Genomic DNA, 6,000 nt, shown 5'->3' with positions numbered 1-6,000 from the left:
GCCAGGGCGGTGCAGACCCCTCGGGCGGCCAGGGCGGTGAAGACCCCTCGGGCGGCCAGGGCGGTGCAGACCCCTCGGGCGGCCAGGGCGGAGCAGACCCCTCGGGCGGCCAGGGCGTAGCAGACCCCTCGGGCGGCCAGGGCGGTGAAGACCCTTCGGGCGGCCATGGCAGAGGCTCTGGAACAGACACTGGCTCAGGAATAGCAGACACCGGCTCTGGAACAGCAGACACTGGCTCTGGAACAGACGGCACCGGCTCTGGCTCTAAAACAGCCACTGGCTCCAGCTCTGGAACAGACACTGGCACTGGCACTGGCTCAGGAACAGGCATTAGCTCAGGAAGAGACACCGGCTCTGGAACAGCAGACACTGGCTCTGGAACAGACGGCACCGGCTCTGGCTCTAAAACAGCCACTGGCTCCAGCTCTGGAACAGACACTGGCACTGGCACTGGCTCAGGAACAGGCATTAGCTCAGGAACAGACACCCGCTCAGGAACAGACACCAAAACTGTAACAGCCACAAGAACAGACACAAACACAGAAACAAACACTGGCTCTGGCGCTGGAACAGGCACTGGCTCTGGAACAGACATTGGCTCCGGCTCTGGAACAGGCACTGGCTCTGCATCCGGCTCTGGAACAGGCACTGGCTCTGCCTCCGGCTCTGGAACAGGCACTGGCTCTGCCTCCGGCTCTGGAACAGGCACTGGCTCTGCCTCCGGCTCTGGAACAGGCACTGGCTCTGCCTCCGGCTCTGGAACAGGCACTGGCTCTGCCTCCGGCTCTGGAACAGGCATTGGCTCTGCCTCCGACTCTGGAACAGGCATTGGCTCTGCCTCCGGCTCTGGAACAGGCATTGGCTCTGCATCCGGCTCTGGAACAGGCATTGGCTCTGCCTCCGGCTCTGGGATAGTAGACACTGGCATGTCCAGGATCCGAGCCAGACGCTCCAGATAGTCCAGGTCCATGAAGGAAGACGGCACTGGCTCTGCCTCTGGCTCTGGGACGGGTACTGGCTCTGCCTCCGGCTCTGGAACGGGCATTGGCTCTGCCTCCGGCTCTGGAACGGGCACTGGCTCTGCCTCCGGCTCTGGAACGGGCACTGGCTCTGCCTCCGGCTCCGGCTCTGGAACAGCAGACACTGGCTGCGGCACTGGGACAGGAGACACGGGCATGTCCAGGATCCGAGCCAGACGCTCCAGATAGTCCAGGTCCATGAAGGCAGACGGAACGTGAACAGTCTCTCGCTGGGCAGACGTGACGTGAACAGTCTCTCGCTGGGCAGACGTGACGTGAACAGTCTCTCGCTGGGCAGACGTGACGTGAACAGTCTCTCGCTGGGCAGACGTGACGTGAACAGTCTCTCGCTGGGCAGACGTGACGTGAACAGTCTCTGACTGGGCAGACGCGACGTGAACGGTCTCTGACTGGGCAAACGGGACGTGAACAGTCTCTGACTGGGCAAACGGGACGTGAACCATCTCCGAATCAGCCTCCAGAAAAGCGGCGGGCTGCTGGGACACGGCCTCCGGGCCATTGGAGAGGCTAGAGGCTAGAGGCTAGAGGCTCCTCCGCCGTTTCCGCTGGTGAAGTGCGCGCTCTGGGCTGGATGGAAGCAGCGCCGGATGAAACTCTGGAATGGATCGCACCAGCCCAGGGTCGAAGAGGGGCCTGAGTGGAAAATGGTGTTGGAATTCCTCTCGACCACCTCCTCCAATGCGACCTCCACGGGTCCCGCGAAACTTGACCAACCGGGTCCCCTCAAACAAATCCCTTCTCTCCCGCTCGGTGGCTGGGGAAGAGATATTAAAAAACATACCGCTGGATCTTGATGACGGAGTCGTTCTGTCACGATGCACACACAGGGAAACAGTAGATCCAGAAGCAGTATATTTATTGGGTAATCCGTACACGTAATCCAGTCCAGGCAAGGGTCAAACACCGTATAAGCAATCCTAGAACAAAACAACAAAAACGAGAAACGAGCAGAAACAAACCTCAGAAGTGTGGGGACATAAAACAACGACTCCGTGACATGGACTGAAACAGACAGGGTATTTATACACAGAACTAAACAATGTAATGGAAAACAGCTGCGTGCAATGATGAGTGATGAGAACAGACAAAGGATCGTGGGAAATGCAGTTCCAGAATGAATGGTGACAGTAAGGGAAAGAGACCTCTAGTGGACACCCGGGGAAAACACAAACCAACACTGTGACACTTTTCTGATGTCATAAAAGCATTGACAAAGCTGTCTTGCCTCACAAATCACTAATAACTCTGGTTATAATGACAATAATTTTTTTATGTAATTACATAACTCTATTACATGTAACCAGCTACTTCATAGCACCTCATGTGTAGTAAATATATTGTACATATGTGACATATAAAACCTTTTTTTTTTTTTTTTTTTACTTTTAGGAACCAGTGCCAGTGGTTCAAGCATCAAGCCTTGAGGGCTTGATGCGTTGGAATGATGACCGGATGGAAGATGCCATAAAAGGAGCGTCCTCCATCCGGTCATATGGCAGTGCCATGAGAGAGGTTGTGGACCAGCTTAGCAAGACAGTCTTTGGGAAGCCCTGGGATGAGCGCTATCGCCCTCCTGGAGCATATACAGGCAAGACATTCATTAATTTGTTATTTTGTAATACTCTACTAAGTATCAATTTAGCCTTAAATGTACTAGACAAAATATTAAGACATATTTTTTCCCCTTTTATTCTCGTAGGTGAATTGCTAGGAATAGAGTACCTTTACAGCCAGACTGGCAAAACACTGACTCCAGTGCTCCAGAACCCAGAGGATGAAGACAGGCTGGTGGAGGAAATTGATGACCAAGACCTGCAAGATGAGGGGTTTGAGGAAGAGATAACGGAGGACATCACAGTTCCAGTGCTGTACGAGAATGACCCCTGCCATGATCTCGCAAACAGCCCCTCATCTTTGCCTCAGTCTCAGTCCCCAGCATCACTGGCTGATGTATCAATGGCTGACGTGTCACTGGCTGAGCCATCCACATCAACTAGAGAAGGACACCAACTTGCCCCTGCCCCTTCAGTGTTGTCACAGCCATCTGACACTGGAAGCAGTTTCTCCGACGAGGCTCAGGTAAAACACTTTAAGGGCTTTATTTAATTTCAATCTCGTTTTATTCCACATATATTAACATTAATCTGAATTTACTAGGGAGCAGTCATTGGGCCCGATGGCATTGCTGGGTGGGACAAGGTCCAGGATATGGCAGGTTACCTGGTTGTTCTTCGTGAGGCTCCTTACCTCACTGACCTGCAGGTGACAGAGGCCATTCAGCTGTGGACAGCTCTCCATGACATAGACAAACAGCGGGTCAACTATCAGCCTCGACATCAGCCTCAGCTGACACATGGACGCTTTAAGGCACCAAAGCGGTCCGGAGTCACACCGGGTGTGGAGAGTGTAAAACGGTGTCTGATTGGACATCCCGGGGGACCAGCACAGTGGCCCAGCACCAGCCGCTTGGTTGAGGCCATTTGTACAAAGCTGTGTGCTTTACACAAGTCGCCGACCAAGAAGGCTGGAGTTTGCCGCCCCAGGTGGTCTAAAATCCTCTCGGATTACCACCACATCCGAGAGCTGGTGCTTAACAATCACAGGCTGATGGATGAAACAATGATCCAGCTGTTTGAGCTAAACCAGAAGACACTCATTCAGTGGTAAGCAAGGCACATTATTTTCTTCAAATTAACTGAATACTTTTTTAAACATATATATAATACATGTAATTTATTTTCAGGTTTCAACGGCAGCAGAAAAAACAGGAAATGAGTGTCCTCGCTCAGGGACTGACTCCACCTGACCCAATTGCTGTGGCTGATACGCAGCTTCCTCCACCGAGGGAAAAATTGGATGAAGCGGCATCGACCTCACGCCCAAAACATACATTTACCCTTCCGCCAAATCGAGAAGGACAGGCTCCTCTTCTGCGACCAGGTCGACGGCCTGCTGCTGCCACCACCATGGTGTGCCCCATTGCAAATGCCCCCACAGCATCAGGAGTTGTGCAGCCCATTTCAGCACCTGGGTCATTGTCACTAGTCCTTAACCCAGACATGACTGTGTCAATGGTGATTCCACCTTCTGGTGCTTCAACATCCGGTGCAGGCCCAGCCCGTTACACCCAGAGGAACAGGCGCCGGCGGGCCCAGGAGACGGAAAGCGGAGTCCATAAGAGGAAGTATGTGCGAGGGGTAACCTTTAACATGTGCAGCAAATGTGGGCAGCCCAAAACCAAAGAGTTTGGCCATAGCCGATATGGTAATGCCACATTTTGCTTGCGTGCCTCAAATGGAAAATCTTTAGATGACTGGTTGGCAGAACAGCGCCAGCAAAATACAAGCCATACTCCACCTCCTCAATAAACAATTTGCTTTTTCCTGTATATATTTTGTATATATTACTGTACATGGTTCCACCCAGTCTTTCATATTGTCCTATATATATATATATATATATATATATATATATATATATATATATGTGTGTGTGTTTGTGTCTGTGTACTCATTTCATTATTTGTGTGTATTCATTTTAATATTGGTTTTTTTACATTTAAAGTGTCATTTAAATATTTGTGTATTCATTTTAATAAAACATTTTAAGTGCCATTGAAATATTTGTGTGTATTCATTTTAATAAAACATTTAAAATGTCTTAAAGTAATCTAATAAATCATATCTCTCAAATCATATCCCTCACAAAAAACACACATATTTGAAGAAACATTTTTATTCATTTTATTCAATCATAAACAACATGTAATATGCATTTTTTTTAAATAATATACACAAAAAAAACATTTAATAAAATATTTGAAGTGTCTTAAAACAAATCTGATAAATCATGTCAATCAAATCATATCCCTCCATTTTTATTCATTTTATTAAATAATCAACAACATGTAATGTGCAATATTTAAAAATAATAATAATACACACAAAAAAATATAAATCAATATAATGATGTCATAGATAAATGAAGACGCAGGCGCAGTTGATCACACGCAGAACACGGGTTCGAATCCAGCCCGCGGAGGGTGACTTGTTTCAAATGTGACTAAAATATAGCCCTAATAATGTTGCAGGGGAAATTTGTGGGCAAATTCTCGTTTTTCGCGTCTTTTTGGCTTGTGTGCGGGGGCGCAAAGATTGGGCCCCTTCTTTTACGCAGCGAGCGCTCTACCATTTGAGCTAATTCCCCTCGATGATGGAGAAGAGGTGTCCATCGCTCTCAAAGACAAAGACGAGGCGCGATCCCTAGCACGTGTGCAGGTGCTGCAGCGTGATTTCCAATGACCACAAAAAAGAGGCCGCATTTCCTCTGTGCTGGCAACTTTGCACTGGCTACCTTTTAATTGTAGATTTAATTAAAATATTGCGCTTTAAGCCATGCAAGCTTTAATGTTTTCGGCCCGGCAGCAGCAGGGAGGACGTATGTTTAGGCTCGTTGGTCTAGGGGTATGATTCTCTCTTAGGGTGCGAGAGGTCCCGGGTTCAAATCCCGGACGAGCCCATTATCAGGCTTTGCTTTTAATCTCTTAGGGCAACCAGGATATTTATCAGAAATTGGGGATAAAATGAGCCAGAGAGAGGCCGGTTAGCTCAGTTGGTTAGAGCGCGGTGCTAATAGTGCCAAGGTCAAGGGTTCGAACCCCGTACGGGCAACTCATTTTCTCTCTGGGACCTTCGCTCTGCTCTTCTCGAAAATGTCTGGCGGTCTCCCAGACATGACTGCTGGCTAAACCGCACAAGTACCTGGCCGAATTAGCTCAGTTGGGAGAGCGTTAGACTGAAGATCTAAAGGTCCCTGGTTCAATCCCGGGTTGCGGCAGAGGAACCACGTCCGCCTCTCTTAGTCGAGGCGGTCTATTGACCAAACGCCAGCTCTTATCTACCTGATTCCACCTAGCCTCATCGTTATCTGTCTCTCAGACAGCCAGCTATCAGGGTTTGTT

At 49.4% G+C, this 6,000-nt stretch overlaps 1 non-coding gene across 1 annotated transcript; it reads left to right on the top strand.

Moving 5' to 3' along the window:
- Positions 1-5,486: 5,486 nt before the first annotated feature.
- Positions 5,487-5,558, top strand: trnap-agg (transfer RNA proline (anticodon AGG)). The gene has a single exon. It is a non-coding gene; the product is annotated as a tRNA-Pro (tRNA).
- The last annotated feature ends 442 nt before the right edge of the window (positions 5,559-6,000 follow it).

Source organism: Siphateles boraxobius, unplaced genomic scaffold (assembly GCF_051911475.1).
Source record: "Siphateles boraxobius isolate OS27281-9 unplaced genomic scaffold, OSU_SipBor_1 269, whole genome shotgun sequence".
NCBI classification, from domain to species: domain Eukaryota; kingdom Metazoa; phylum Chordata; class Actinopteri; order Cypriniformes; family Leuciscidae; genus Siphateles; species Siphateles boraxobius.
Note: the sequence above shows the minus strand (reverse complement) of the source record. Positions and strands in the feature narration are given on the sequence as shown.